This window comes from Acyrthosiphon pisum, unplaced genomic scaffold, assembly GCF_005508785.2.
Source record: "Acyrthosiphon pisum isolate AL4f unplaced genomic scaffold, pea_aphid_22Mar2018_4r6ur Scaffold_21496;HRSCAF=24120, whole genome shotgun sequence".
Lineage (NCBI taxonomy): Eukaryota > Metazoa > Arthropoda > Insecta > Hemiptera > Aphididae > Acyrthosiphon > Acyrthosiphon pisum.
Window position 1 is genome coordinate 20399 of NW_021770969.1, and position 17783 is coordinate 38181.

The following is a 17783-nucleotide window of genomic DNA, read 5'->3' on the forward strand; positions in this document are numbered from 1 at the left end:
GATCGTACTTACGCGGAGCGTTTCGATGCGGTGGTCCCGCGGGGTGCGGAGAAAGTTCGTGCTTTCCGTTCGAACGGTGAAGCGGCAGGTGAATGTGTTCGAGAAGATGAGTCTTGAGGGTTGAATTTTTGAATTTTCTTTAGTGATAATCGAGTCTGAATGTTGAGTTTTTTGTTGTTTGAAATAAAATTGTGTTAAAAGTTTTGAGTTTAGAATGGAATGTTTAATTTTGAAGAAATCGAGAGAAAGATGTTTTTAATGAAAGTGATGTTGAATGCGCGGTGCGCCGAGATTAGAGCATGGCTCTAGGGTCGTACCCGCACGACTCGCGACATTTCTTCGCACGGGGCCATGTTTGATGTGGTAGAAACACCAGGACCTTGGCGGCGGGACCCTGGGATGCCTTGTTACGGGCTCCACTGCGGGACTGCTCGGCGACGGCTCCTTGAATGGCTTGACAGCATGCTCGACTGGAGAGGAGCTCGGTGACGGAATGTCGGGCGGCTTGTCGGCCGGCTCGCCAGCGGTAGAATGGCCGCTACCTCCGTGGAGGGTTTTCGCGATCGCGGTTGAGGAGCGACTGCCGCGATTTCGCGGTAGGCCTGCAGCTGGCACTTCAACTCCAGAACGGTGAAGCTTAAATCGCGAACGTTGGCGAGGAGGGCGCTGACTTGTTGCGACAGTTCGGCGACGCGAGTGACGGGCGTCTTCGGGTCGCGAAGCTTGAAAAAGCAATTCACCGGTGGACGCGTTACCGTCGTGGAGCATCGCAATGAGCATCCAGTCGGGTAACTGTCGTAGCCATAGCTCTCTGACAAGAAACTCGTCAACGTCGAGCGGCAACTCGCGTCGGACTCGCTCCAGTAGCTCTGCCGGTGTGTCTGGTGCGAGGTTTCGTGTTTCCGGCAGGCAATTCTGCCACCAACCCGTGAATTGACGACCGGACTGCATGCCGTGCGAAAGCGGAGGGACCACATTCAGCAGGGTCGATGCTACGGCGTACGACGGAACGCGCGTTCGTGGTACGTGTTCGGACTTAACGAGGTCACCAATGTGGCACGCAGGAGATCTGGCGTTATCTCACGCGGCCAACGTTACTCTAAGTATGGAGAAACAACTCGGATCAAGTTGGGTAAAATAACATTTATTAACACCTTTAGCGAATACAACAAATGAGAGCCCGGGTCGGTCACGCGTCGGGAGATGGCTTGTAGGAGTAGTACGGTGAGATGACGCGAAACGTCGGCTGGTAGCGACAGGCCGCGTGCGCTCTCCTTTGATGCCGTGACCCAGTGGGTCAGCGCGACAGAAGGACGGAGCGGGACCGTGTGGCTAAGCCGATGACGAGAGAGCGTGGGTTGGTTTGACGGGGTAAAACGCGGCGTACGACTCGATACGTTGCGAGTTGGAAAAAGACTAGGACCGGGCCGCCGTCCGGCACTTCGTCGTTGCTACGGACGCCGCAGTGCCGGGCGGTGCTGCCAACCGCGACGGTGTGACCGACAGGGGGGAACTGTTGTGGTGGACAGTGGCCCACCACAGTACTATAGAATATGATCTAAGGTTATCACATATTATCATTTTCTTTTATCCTAGTCCGTGATATCCATGGACCGAGAGATAAGCAGTCGTCAGAAAAATTATAATGACCCGAGAATCGAAAATCAAAATAGTTCTACCATTGACATAATATAAATGGACTGCGCTTGATGTGTTAATTGTGGAGTCATTATTTGCCCTGATCTGGTAGTCAAAATCAATGGAAAAAAAAATATAATTTTTCATATTTCCATGACAATATTTCTTATTATCATTGTTTCGAATATATTAAGATAATATTCACATTATCATCTGCGGTAAATATGATTGAAATTTGACAGTTTCAACTTTCTGAATTTCATAGTGACTTTAAGTTTTTTAGAAGTGTAATTTTTAAAATGGTTCTTGTTTGTGGTATTGCATCTTGCAGAAATCGGAGTACTAAAGAAAATTATGTCATGTTGCATAGGTATGTGCAATTTTTGTATTTTATAATAATATAATTGAGAATATAATGTACAAATATTACTCTTATGCTCATATGAATAAATTAGTTAGTAAATAATTATTTTTGACAGATTTCCTGCTGATAAAATTCGTGCTGAATTGTGGTTGAAAGTTATACAAAGCCATCAACCATCATTCAACATTTCGAATCAAACAAGAATCTGTAACTCACATTTTGTTGAAACAGATTACACTAAAAAAAAATTAAATAAAGAGGCAATTCCAAGCATTTTTAGACCAAGTATAATATATATATAAAAAAAATAAATATTATATTTAAATATTATAATTTGTTAATTATTATTTTAGCTCCACGTCGATCATTGGTTCGAATTTTTGATTTACCAACTGATGAACAAATTCGAATGATTTCTCAGTATACTGGAAATGAATCATTATTATCAAATATTTCTTCAGAGTCTGGTAAATAATTACTTATAAGTCTTATAAATTTATTTATATACATTCAATTTTTGATTATTTAGAAATTCCAGAAAATGATATTTCTCAATATACTGACGATCCATCTTTTAATCAGCCTTCAGAGTCATACATGGAACATATTCCTTCGGAGTATAGTAAATAACTCATATTATACATAATTTTTATGTTTATAAATTAACTTCATATAAATGTATTAAAAAATATTTTAAAATATATTTAATACCTATAATATTTTTGAATATCTAGGTAGTCCAGAAACAAATCTGGCTGTTATACCTGAAACTCCTGAAGTACTTAACATATGTTCTGTTGTTAGAAAGAAGTAATTAAAATAATATGATATGATTTACCTATTATAATAAAATTATGTATTATATTAATACAATTTTTATAAATTACAGGCGGTATATGGGTGACTTCAGTCAGGAAGATTTAAATAGTCCAACTAAAAGGCGCAAATATTGGCATATTACAAAGAAAAATAGTCAACATTATGTCAAAAAAATTAAAAAATTAAGAAAAAGGAATCAACGCCTTCTCAATAAAGTTAAAACGATGGGTAATTTAATTGATCATTTAAAGGAAGAAAATAAAATTTCAGGAACATGTCATACAGTATTAAAGGTAAACTAAATCAAAATTAAAAAAAAAACATGGTACTGGTTTAGTTGACGCCCAGTGCCCACTAGCCCACGTATTCTCCCGTCACTCAGATTTAGTTGACATCAGCCACTAATATCTCTCGTATTTTCGATGTGCTAATCATCTTTTATACAAATTTTCCATTCTACTGTAGATAAAAAAGTATGAAAATCTGTGCTATTAAAAATAATAATAATAACAACACAATAAATACATAAGTATGATATATTGGTGTATATTGTATATTTTGTATTTATTGTGTTATTATTATTTTTAAATACAACAGTATCAAAAATATAAGAGAAATACAAGTGGCGGACATCAACTAAACATGAGTGGTGGGAGAATATGGGGACTAGCGGACGTCAACTAAACCAGTACCAAAAACATAACAAAAACTGTTTTGCGCGAGAAAGAACTGAAAAGGCTACAGTCATAATTAAAAAATGAAATTTTCACCAAATAAAAAGGAGACTTTTGTTTGTTATGACTGTACCTTCTCTGTTCTGTCCCACGCAAAATAGTTTTTCATTTGTAATACGGAGACAGCCAGTTCCTATTTTTGTGTGCAGTAGCAAATGACAAATAGACAAAAGAATGTTTATGTTTACTAGTTACAACTCTTAAAAGATGTTTGTCTAGATATGGTAAATAATATAAAAAAAATGGTTAGTGAGGAATGTAGTAGAAAACCAATGTCAAATAAACAAATTATAGTTTTTATCATATTATATTATGTTTTTGGTTTTTATAAAAAAAAGTATAAGAAAAAAAAAATTAAAATAAAGATTTCTTTATAAGCGTTTAATATTTTTGTATATTGTACCTACATATTATAAAAATAAAATAAAAACTGAAAAAAAGGTGTTGTTTATTGACTTTGATTTTTCCTGATCTTATTATCCTATTTATTATATATATCCTATTAATATATATTATATATGTATATGTAATAATAAATATTTTTTTTCTATATAGGAATCATTACCAACTTTTGAAAGTGACTTAATTTTAAAACAGTTAAATAAAAAAACAGGAAAAAAGATTCCCCTGAACTTAGGACTTTTGCATTGACACTACAATTCTACTCACCTGCTGCTTATAAGTATGTTAGAAGCAAATTTTCTAAATGCTTACCACATCCAAGTACCATAAGAAAATGGTATGCTACAATAGATGGTTCACCTGGATTCACTAATGAATCATTAAATGCCATAAAAATAAAAGTTGATGAACTGAAAATAAAAAATAAAAAACTGTACTGTGGTATAATCATGGATGAGATTTGCATAAGATAAAATGTAAATTTGGTTGGAAAACGGTTACATGGATATATCAATTACGGTACAGGCATAGAAGGAAGTGATGGACTACCAACAGCTAAAGAAGCCCTGGTGATTATGCTAGTTGCTTTAAACTCCTGTTGGAAAGTTCCCATAGCTTATTTTTTAGTCAATGGAATGTCATCCCAAGAAAAATGTAATGTCGTTAATTTGAGCTTAAAAATGTTACATGAAACTGGAGTAATAGTAAAAACCTTAACATTTGATGGAGCTGCTTCCAATATAGCAATGGCCAAATGTCTGGGAGCAAATCTCATGTCACAAACTGATCAAGTAATATATTCTTTACAAATGAGTCATACAATTGGAAAAGGTCATATGTCAATACAAATATGACATAATATTGATTTTAGCAAGATTGAACATACAACCTTTTGAAATTGAATGACTCAATTACAGTTATGAATATGATAACTTTACCTTTTCCTATAAAATTGTAGGTTACATTTTTCCAACATCCAGAAACAAATGATAGGGTACACATATTCCTTGATCCTTGTCATATGATTAAATTGTGCCGAAACACCTTGGGTGATTGGAAAATTTTGAAAGATCCTGAAGGTAATATAATTGAGTGGAATTATTTTAAAAAATTGGTAAGTTTACAGGAAACAAACGAGTTACACGCTTGGACAAAAATTAGGCAACGCCACTTGATCTATTACAAAGAAAAAATGAAGGTTCGCCTTGCTACACAACTGTTTAGTACAAGTGTTGCTGATGCCATAAAATATTGTAGAGAAAAATTAAAGTTAAATGATTTCTGTAACAGCCTATCTACTGAACATTTAGCTAGGAAATTAAACGATATATTTGATTTCCTAAATACTAGAAATTTTTTAAGTAAAAGTATTTACAACAAACCTTTGAAGTTGGACAATGAACAACAAATAAAATTATTCATTGCTGAATCAATAAAATATTTAGAAGAATTACAGGATCAAAACAATGAAATGTTAATAACTTCAAAGAGAAAAACAGGATTTATTGGCTTAATAGTATGTTTGAAAAGTGCAGAAAATTTGTTTGATGATTTATTAAAAACAGGAGAACTTAATTTCATTCTAACTTATAAAATTTCACAAGATCATTTAGAGATGTTCTTTTCAGCCATCAGAGCAAAAGGCGGTTTTAACAACAATCCTACTGCAATGCAATTTGAGGCGGCATATAAAAAATTACTAATTCATACTGAATTAAAAACTTCCGAAGGGGCTAACTGTACAGCATTAGACAACACTACAATATTATCTGTTTCAAGCTTAGCAAAACGTAGTGAAGAAAACTATTTGGATTTACTCTGTGCTAATGAGTCTGATGAAGACATGATTGAAGACGACCTCACAGAATATTCAATTGATGTGCTTGAATATATATCTGGTTTTATTGTCAAAAAAGTTTTGTCAAAAATCAAGTGTAGTATATGTTCAGATGCTATTCAAGATGGTAATCGAATATCTATTAATCTTTTAGATATAAAAAACAGAGGTGGACTTAAAAAACCATCAAAAGATGTAATTTTGTTATGCAAAATTGGTGAACTGGTTTTTAAAATACACAAAGACAAACTTCCAGCAAATAGTCCTATTGAATTTTTAATAATAAAAGCATCATCTAAAATAAATATCAACAATTACTTTACCAGTCTCAATATCCATATTTTAGAACAGTCGCCTTTAAATAACCACCTTCTTTAGTTGATAAAAATGATTTTTAAAATTTTCTTTACTACACGATTAAACTATCACCTGAAAAATCTTAGTCAGCCGCAACACAGAATACGAAGCCATTTAACTAAAGTCATACATTTCAAAAACCAATAATAGAACATAGAAAATACAATATATTTAAATTTACAAAAAAAAAAAAACTGATGCATTTTAAAACAATGTGTATATATAATTTGTTTTTATGTACTTTCAAACATTAATATTTAATAAATAGGTACTTAATAAATCTTTTAATAATTTAACACAAAATCTACTATGTTTATTGTTAGTATTTTATACATGGGTAATATTAAATACCTACTCTATATGAATAAAGACTACTTGACTATAGTAAGTAGTATTAATTATTAAGTAATATCTAGTAAAGAATTATACGTAATATTATTTTTTTTAATTATCTATGTTTTATTATTATTTAGATTTCATTATGATAACACTCCTGGAAAACACGACTATTTGTTTCTCTCCTCCATGATAATTTACTACCAAGTTGAGGGTGAATGACCTGAATGATGGCCCCAATGTATTGCACGTTAAGGTATAGGGAATGCGCAGTCCATTTATATTATGTCAATGGGCTATCCCACCGTCTCCGTTTAGAATAGTTATTCAAATTTAACACATTCATGACCCACTATTCCACTCGACACCTATTGTAAGTACAACTGACCACTTGACCATCCTTTTAAATGTAGGTAGGTATGCTGTATGCAATTATATAGGTAGGTACCTACAATATATTTTTATAGATTATTGAAATTATGATACATACATTATAGGCTAACCTAGTACCTGGCTATATTTTTATTAAAAAATAGGTACTTACCGGTCAGTTTAAAAAAACTAGTTAGAAAACACAATAGAAATACAATGGAAACACGATGGAATAAAACTACAAGACGTCCGTTATAGTTCCACTGTCGAACTACGAATAAAACATTGACGACAACGCATTAGTATAAAACAAAATAGTGAGACATATTATCAAACATGTAAATACTCATAAAAAATTAAACTATTAGGTTTTTCCATCATCTAGTCTAGACAAACAACAGGGCTCAAACAGTCTGGCGCGCGCCTGGACTTTATAGTCCCTAGACAGTGGCAGACAATTTGTTCTCCAATGTGTACAATCATAAGCAGACTGTATTTATCAGATATTTTAAAAACAATAATCATAATTATTACATAAAAACTTGAAACCTTTTGCCATTATATTTACAATTTACTTATGTGGGTACCTACTATGGTTTTTATACACAATTACCTGCAAATTACCATGCTGAATTAAAATATTACTAATAACATACTGGTATACAAAATTCAACTTTCATAATCATGAGAGTTAAATATTAACTTTTCTAAACCAATTTTTCGTACTGGTTTCAAATTTGTAATTAGATTTGTTCTATTACCTTATGTTTATTAGTTATACTTATTGTTACATATTTTTTTGTAAGTAAAGTAATTGTTTTGAAATATATATATAAAAGTAAATGTTAATACGATTTTATATTAGGTACCTTATTTTTCAATGATTTGAGATTAAAATTAAAACAATGTGTTATTTTATAAATTATTACAAAAATCTATTTACAATAAATCAACTAAATTAAAAATTAGATTATTTACAGATTTAAAAATTTTGTGACACTGTTTTTTTATTAACTGTACTTTTTATCAGGTACGTCATGATCTAACATATTCTAGCATTAGTCAACGTAACTTCGAAGACAAAGAACAGGGTATTTAGGTACCTATTATAGTAGGTACCTACTCAAATTATTTAATCCACCCTATCTCACTCAACCCGCATTTATCGTACAAACCAATGGCCACATACCCCTGCAGAGTGGGTGGGTGCTGTACTAAGCTGCGAGGTTCCACACAGTATGTCCTGATGAAATCGTTTACCTTGTTCATTACTTACCGCACCTAAGTGTTTAGGAAGAAATCTAGGCGTGTGTGTAAAAAAAAGTATTCAATGTCATTGGACATCCGAATTTGTAATGCACGTTTAATATATTTTAAATTCCATCCTTGTATATTTGTACTTAGGAGCTTTGTCAAGAGGACGCTACACAGATATTATTTTGTTGACTCCATCTTACAAGTTTGTAATATCTAATTTACGCTTAGCCGATCACGTTTAGCTCTGTTAGTTTAATAATTTGACTAGTAATCGACTGTTATGAAACTTGATGGTAAGAACATTATCTGTATTTAAATGTGGTTAGTGGTTACGATAATTCAGTTTTTAAGTGAGTTATGAGCATTGTAAACAACAACTCGTTCGTGCACCAAATTGTGAACAATGAAAACCAGGTTGAAGTTACAGTTTTAGGTGTCTTAGGTTGATCCCTCTCCCACACGAGACTTGCGGGTCCATTTCCTCATAGAATGAGATACCGTTTTCCTCTGAAAAAAGGTTGGGTTCCATTCCAACTGAGCTTCCTTTGAGATACCTAGTTGTTTTATTTAATATAATATAAAAATAAATCCCGATTTCCTTGGTCATCGCATTAGGCGTGAACGGCCTGACCGATTTTGCCAATTCTTTTTTTGTTGTGTTCGTAATTGTCAGGAGAAGGTCCTTATGTAATAACATTTTAGGAAACTTAACCGAAAAAGTAGGAAATATGAATGATTTTTTTTACATTTAATTTTAAAGCAGGTTATGGGTACCTATTTTAAAATTGTAAATTGTTGGTACAACTATTGCTCTAAAATGTATTGAAGTCTAAAAAAAAACCTATGAGGTTCGCTAGATAATAATCTTGCATTTAAATTGTATAAGAGATCAATTCATCCTAATTTTTAAACTAACAGAGCTAAACGTGATCTGCTGAGCGTACAATTTACTAAGATACTGAAAGAACGCACGCTGGTCTCTTATGTGGATATCGCTTTAAGAATGTTATCATGCACTCGAGTATTAGTAACTTTTCAACTAAGAGCATCTTAAGACCAACACTCATAACACTCATTGACTTAAGGTCAAACACAGGCGAACACAGTCGTCTGAATTAGCAATTATGAACTAAACGCTGGTGTCCCTACAACAATAAACTATAATGGCGTTATTCAGGAATTTGTTTAAGACCGTGTACGACGAAAAAAATAGACCATTTTTTGTTGAAGTAAAGGTATTCATAATTATTTTAATTATATTTATATTTATTATCTACAAAATAAATTAAATATTAAATGTATATTTCTTGGTGGTGGGAGGGGGAGTCCTAGTAAAATGTCCAAATATGCCACTGTGTTTCACAATTCACAACAGACAGTGGCGGATCCAGGGCTTAATTTTTGGGGGGGTGGGGGCAAATTATAAAAAATACAAAATTGGCTTAACCCACCCCCGCCACTGACAGTAATATGATGTTTAAATCTTTTAATCTAAAATCATTTAATATTATCTTCAACATCAACTTTGGTCAATAAGTATTAAACAACAGAATACTAATGTGTCATTGCTCATTATTATAATATAATCGTTTGTATTATTTTGATAATTATACAGATTTTCGTGAAATATTTCTACATATAAATTAAGAAGATAAGGCTTATTTTATTTTACACTTTATTGTAGGAGGAACTTTGTTTATGTTTCGTGGTCAGATATTTAGCATAATAATAAGAAGTTGTCTACCATTGAAACACAAAATAGGTAATAGTTTTACTAACACGTAAATTAATCACTAAACCTCACTTTGATTTTCAGAAAAATTGTTCGCTAAATAATTTACAGTAAGTAAAAAGGGGGGAATTTCATCTTAAAAACAGAAGTTTGTATATTTACAGGACACTCCTTAATTAGTACAAAAATTATTAAGAGTTTTAAAATATGGTCTTTATAAGTATATTAAAAAATAGCAAAAATCAAATTTTGAACAATTGAATTAAATCCGATGATCTTCGCGGGCCGACCTCAGTCCGCCACACTGAACGTCGCGTTCTGTATGTCTTCTTGTCGGACCTATACGTTACTGGCTTACCGCACTGACTATTCTCTTCACAAGCCAGCGACTCAACCTGCACTGTCGAATCCTGTGCGTGACTGAACTTAATCCCCGGCAACCTCAGTCGCTTTACGTACCTACCTTTTCTTCGTCCTCCTTGAGAGCCAGGATCCCCTCCAGTCTCCACCATTTTGTAGAAGATCCTTAACGTCTCTTCTGCTACCTTGATGACGAGGAGATGTCTCTCTAGTTGATCAATCGGTAGATCTTCAAAGATAGGTCTTGCATATTTGATATCTTCGACCTCAGAAGAGTGCCCCAAGCGTTCACGGAACTCGACCTGGAGGCCGTTCAATTATGTAATACAGCACGGAGGTACCTTATAGTTTTTAAATTTTAATAAATAATTTTAGTTACTACTCATAGCGATATGAATGTATTGTATTTAAAATGAAGTTTTTTTTTAATTTTTGTCATAATGATAATTCCCAGTAGTTTTCAAAAGCATCAGGGAAAAAAAGATGGGAAAGTGGGTGTCACTCTGCTGTACAGTAGGTTACAGTAATGTGAGTAGTAATACAGTAATAGTGTGTCATGTCAATGGATGGTGTTAAATTTGAATTCAATGATATTATAATATTATTGCATACGAAAAACGATCCTGAGAGAAGCCGGGCAGTCAGCCTATGATATATGACTAAGTGTATTTGATGATATTATTGTGAATAAAGTAATTTGTTTACCTATTTACGTGGAACCTAGTTTTAAATGTTCAATCCTTAACTATAAAAGTCGAACATTTTGCGTTCGAAAAATCGAGTGAATATCAAATGTTGTCAAAATTTGAACTTCAAACGTTCATAAAAATTTAATTTGACTTTCAGGTAGATATATTTTTAAATTTATTTTTTTAAAAAAACGTAGTCAAACTTACGTGGAATCTTTAATTACATTTTAAAATCTTAGATTTAAAAATAAAAGTTTTTATGAATTTTTAATACAATATAATTTCCATATTTTCGTGATATTAACATTTTTGTCAAAATTTGAACTTTAAATGCTTATATAAAAAAATTATGATTGGATTTTTAATATTTTTCAAGTATCAATAATTGTAACAATATCAGGAGTCTTACATTACATTTTCAAGCGTTTTTAACCAACAAATAACATTTTATTGGCATTTAAACTAAAATAAGGCGGGCAAGTTAGTGTCGCTCTGCTGTGCAGTAGGTTATAAGTGGGTCAGTGTAATGGATGGTGTTAAATTTGAACAGACTTGGGTAGTATTCCGAATACTTTTTAAGTACTTTTTTTTGAAATTATTCAACCTGGTATTTTGAATACTTTTTATAAGTATTCTGAGTACAGTATTCGGAATACATTTTTTCCAATTAAATTTTAAAAATAATTTCAGTAATTTTCCGTCATAGAAATTGCTTTCGTATACAATTTCTATACAAAATATTTTATACTAATATGTATATATTATTATTATTTTATTTTCTAATATTTTTAGTTGGCCAGTAATGTTATTACGTATTTTCCAACTTTGTAGCGACGAGCCAGTGAAGGCGATAAGATATTATCATGATTTTGGGATTTCCCTATAATAAGTAATAAACTTATAAACTAATGGGCAATGGCTAATAATATATGCCATAGATGCGATAGTAAAATTATTGCGCGTGAGTGTGTGTTGTGTGCAACTTTCCGCACAGACCGCCACTAGTCGACATAGTCTTTCTGTTGCGACGCTGATTTTATTCCTTAATCCTTATACGTCTTTTCCGTTGTTCTTGAGTAAGAAGTTTGATTCGAAAAACATTATAATGGCAGATTCGAACGAAATTGACGATAGTCAATCTTCGATCACTGATGGCACTTGTAAAACCTATCGCCTACCTTGGTCAAAATATGACAACATTTTTAAAATAATTGATCTACAAGAAGATTTTGAAACGTATCAAAAATTCAATGTTCGTTGTAAATATTGTGCTTCATCCAAACTACTGACAGCAGACACAAGGACTAGTTCCAATTTATTAAAGCACTTAGAGGTAAGTACCTACTAGCTACATACATAATTTAATTGTATTAAAAAATATATTTATAGGTATTCATAATAATTATGGTACGAAAGGTATGATTAAGGGATACTTTTTACTATTGGTACATAAATAAAAAAACCTAAGTAACGTTTTTCGATAATTTAACATTTTTTTCCCAGAAGCAAAAGCCTATTTCAACATAAAACCCCATATAATAAGGACCTAATTTTGATAAAGTTAATATTCTATAAATTTAATATAGTTAAATAATGTACCTATATTATATTAATAGCTATACATTTAGATGGTAGGTTACAGAAAAAAATTACAACTATTTTAATTGGAAGAAGTATGTTAACTAATATAGTAATATATTTTTGTTTAAATTAATTGGAAGAATTAGTTAAATTATTAATAGTACCTACCTATAAGTATATTTAAATACTTATACATAAATAAACTATAATTTAATTGTAAAGGTTACTACTTATTATTTTGTTTTGTATTTTATTGGTTTAGATGCAACATAAAAATATTTGGACATCACAAAATGAAAAATGTGTTCAAACTAAACTTAAAAGAAAAACTGATGACTGCATCAATGAGAGCTTCCATTCAAACCATGAATTGGAGATGAATGAAAAAAAAACCAAGGTTACGACGATATTAGATTTTTCTAAAAGAAATTCTTCAGTTTCTCAAAGTAAGAATGGTCTTACGCATTTTTGTGAAAAATTAATTTTATATCATAAAGTTAGATGTTAATTAATCATTATAAATTTTATATTACACTTATATTATATCATACTAATACTTAATCTTAATCTTATATTTTAAGTATAATAGGTACTAGCCACTAGGTAGGTATTAGCTTATATACGTGTATCAAGTTTTTTAATGAGTTTTGATTGATTAAATTGTCTGATCAAGATTTTAAAAGACTCATTTGAATATGATAACAACTACCTACCTACTCTAAATATTGACAAAGACATTTATAATAGTTTTTCTTATTTATTCCTTAAAATTGGATTTATTGCTTGTTTCACTCAATATAAATTATCAATCATATTATTATTTTTAGATGAGTTAAATTTGATGATTCAAAATATGATTATCAATGCTTCATTACCATTTAATTTGGTAGAACAGATTGATTTTAAAAAGTTGATTGCAACTGGATATCCTAATCGTCATGTGTTATCAAGGAAGACGTTAATGAAAAATATAGTAGCTCAACATCAAGTCCTTTTACAAAATATGAAAAGCATATTTTCCAAAGTTAATTATTTAACTACCACTGCCGATTGTTGGACTATTTTCAAAAGGTTTGTTATTTTAAACAAATTATTATCTAATTCATAGCATCTTTAATTTAAATATTATTTTTCAGATCCTATTTGGGTATGACTTGTCATTGGATTAATCCAGTATCACTAGAGAGAGAGTCTTGCTTATTGGCTATAAGAAGACTAAAGGGCAGTCATACTTATGATTTGCTAGCAAGAACTATGGAATCTATTTATACTGAATTTAATATCAACGATAAAGTTATCTATACAACAACTGACAACGGTTCTAATTTTGTCAAATGCTTTGAGTAATTATAATATTTATTATTATTTATTTGTATTTTAGAAATTTTTACTATTGAATCGGTATTTTCAACTGAAGGGTAAACATTTTTTTTTTTATAATACATTTATATTTTATTCAGTAGGGAAGTGGCTTATATAATATGTTATACTAATAGAATTTTTATCAAAGTCCACAATATTCATATCTAAAAAAATGTCAAAATCTTAAAATCAAGATTTAATAATTCGTAAAGAATATTAATATGAACTCTTAGTATGCATTTTTTTATGTTAATTTTTTAAATATTTATCATTTTACTATAGTTGTGACTAACTCAACTAACCAATTTATATTATATCAATTATTTTATTCCCTTAGAATGTTTGGTCAATCTTCAGATGTTGAAATTGTTCAAGATGGAAGTAAGAAAACAGATGTAGAAATTCTTCAAACTCTAGAAGATTCAATTGAAGAGGAATATGATGAAAACAAAGAAGACACTGACGATGATGCTGATAGAGAAAAAGATGAAGATGTTAGTTTTTCTCGTATATCTATTACCCAAGTTCTGGATAATAGAGATCTTATTGGTGAATGTACATCCAATTGGGATGATTGTATGGTATATAACCTACCTAAGCATCACAGATGTGCTTCGCATACTCTAAATCTAATAGCAACAGCGGTAAGGTACAATTAAATTTATTTATTTTATCTTAATTTTTTCTATAATAACATTTACAATTTTAGGATATTGAAAAGGCTTTATCACCTAATGTGTCCAAACGACCATCTATGTTTAACTACAGAAAACAAAGTAGACTCACATTTTCAAAATGCCAATCATTATGGAATAATCAGAACCGTTCATCTCAAATAGCTGATATAATTAAAATTAATTTGGGCGTTTATTTAAAAACTCCTAATCAAACACGTTGGAACTGTTGGTTTGATTCATCAAAATTTCTTCTTTTGCATTTTAAAAACAGTCCATCCAAGTTCACTAAAGTGTGTGATGCTTTAAAATTAAATCGGTTTTCTAAAAATGATTTAGAATTTTTGGAAGAGTATGTTGTAGTTATGGAACCATTGTGCATTTGCCTTGATGTGTTGCAAGGTGAAAAAATATGTATTTTGGGTTTTTGTTGCCTTCCATTACAATACTCTTACAAAAATATGATGATATCGCTAAAAAAAATTTAATTTATTGTGATTCTTTAGTTAGTTTGATAAAAGCAAACGTGGAAAAACGTTTCGAAAATTTTTTGACTGATCCGTTTTTATTATCTGCAACGGTTTCACATCCGTTTTTTAAAACCATCTGGCTAACCGACAATGATAAAAAAGATGAAGCATTATCATTTTTTAAATATCTTGTTTAGAAATGTTTGAACAATCAAATTTGCCTGAATCTGAGGTATCTGATAGCAATATGAGTGATGATGCAAATAATTACTTTAACTGGTCTGAAAATAAATCAAAAGTGGATCTTTCATTAGAGCAAGAAATAACCAGGTATTTGTCGAAAAGTCCTACAAAAAATCTAAATATATTAAATGAAATGCCCACAGTTAAAAAAGTATTTTTAAAATTTAACACACCACTTCCTAGCAGTGCTGCCGTAGAACGCATATTTAGTATTGGTGGTGCTGTTTTATCAAAAAAAGAGGTAGAATGAACGATAAAAATTTTGAAAATGTATTAATGTTAAAGTGTAATAAATCATTAATATAAAATATACAGTATTAATTCTTAAATATTACAAAATATATTTACCTACTTACTATTATTATGATGTCAACGTTGTAATTTTTTTTATGATTATTATTATTATTATTATTACTTAAGCTACTACAACTTGGCTATTGGTTTAAAGTATTAATTGACTATTTTATTACTTTATATAATGATATTAACTATAATATTATTATAATTAACTATTAATTAACAGTTTATTTTATTTTTTTTTGTGTTTTATCAAAGCAATTCTTTTTTATTATTACTATTTACTATTATTATTTAATAAACTTAAATTTGGCCATTGGCTTAAAGTAGTTGAACAGTTGTAATGTTGTGTAATTAATAGTTATGTTAGTATAATACTATAATGTTGATTATTATTTTTTTTTTCAATTTATAAAATAATAAATATGTTGTTGAAATAAACGGTTTAGAAGTATTATATTGTTTGATATTATTGTATTATAATTATTTAGGTACAATAGTTGGTGATATGAGATTTTATATAGGTATACTCAGATAGGTGGGTATTATCGAGATTATAATAATGTTCATTTATAAACACAAAATTGAAATCTAAATCTACTGAAAAAAAGTATTCGAAAAATATTTGGAATACTTTTTGTAAAGTATTCCAAATACTTAGGAATATTTTTATCACAAAGTATTCGAATATGTATTCTGAATACTTTTTTTAAAAGTATTCGGAATATGTATTTGAAATACTTTTGAAAAGTATTTTACCCAAGTTTGAATTTGAATTCAATGATATAATATCATTATATAATGTATAATTATTAATGATATAATTGTGAATAAAGTAATTTATATAACTTAACTTATTTACGTAGAACCTTGTACCTACAAAAGTTGAATGTTTTATACATTTTTAACCACAAAATAATTATTAAATTTATAATTGATATAAATTTTGTAGAAATTCAAACTTTAAATGCTTATAAAAATTGTACCTATGTATATTTTAATAATAAGTATTTTTAATATTTTTCAACTGCTATTGTAACAATATATCAGGAGCCTTGTATTTACATTTTCACACTTTTTGGCCCAACAAATAAAACTTTATTGATATTAATAGAAAAAAAACTAAAAAAATTGAAACTTTAAATTGTCCGTAAACAGCTCAAAACAAGTCAAAATATTTTTAAAAATTTTTAAGTATAGGAATTTATAAAATAAACAGTGAAATGTTCATGTAACTAGGGACGGCCTGGCCCACCGGAATACCGGGAAGTTCCCGGTGGCCTGGCCTATTGGAACTTGCTATTGGCCTGACAGATGCATGACATTATTTTTTTAAATAATTAGAGTTTCTTTATACTAAAAAATATACTTACTAGTATTAATTCTAAGCAATACTACAAGAGGAAAATCCTAATATTATCTTCTTCTTCATTGGCATCACAACTCTTCAAGAGTTTTTGCCGCCACCGACAACTCCCTCCACTCTTCCCGATTTTGTACCTTTTCTTCCCAATTTGATATCCCTAGTTTCTCTAAATCCTGCTTTATACCATCTATCCATCGCTTCTTTGGACGTCCTCTTGGTCTCTTCACCGTGGGTTTCCATTCGGCCGCCGCTTTGAGGTAATCAGAGTTTGACCTTCTCATCACGTGCCCAAACCATTTTATTCTTTGTGCTTTTACAAAGTTGATTATCTTTGGTACTCCTGTCAGGTCTCGGATCTCTTTGTTTGTTCTTCTGCGCCAGCACCCCAGGTCGTTGTCGTATACAGGGCCGGAGATGATTCTAAGTATTTAGCTTAGGTATTTAAGATTGGTATATTTTAGGACGCATAAACGCATTATTATTATTGTGTACCCAAATATGCTTCGATCTTCGTCTGATCGTTAGTGAGAACGTGACTACTTCGTGCACACGAGCGTGAGTCTCTCTCTACATTTTTTTATACTTTATTTTTTTTTATCTAAAAGACTTTTTGGTCGGATCAAAGCCCGAATTTTCATTTTACTTTAAATAGTGTTAGAAAGATGGATTTTAAAAATAACAAATATTGCGCATTATTCAAATGCATATTTTCTCTCTATATAATTATAATTTTGAAAATCATACTGATCCTACCTACAAAACGTTGTCTTCTTTTAAATTAAAAAAAAAGGACGAAAACCAATTATTCTACAGGACATGAGAGTTTTTCCTATAAGACATATTTTTGTATTAGAAACGCTCGGGCGGCCATTAGTTGTATAAATTATGAATTG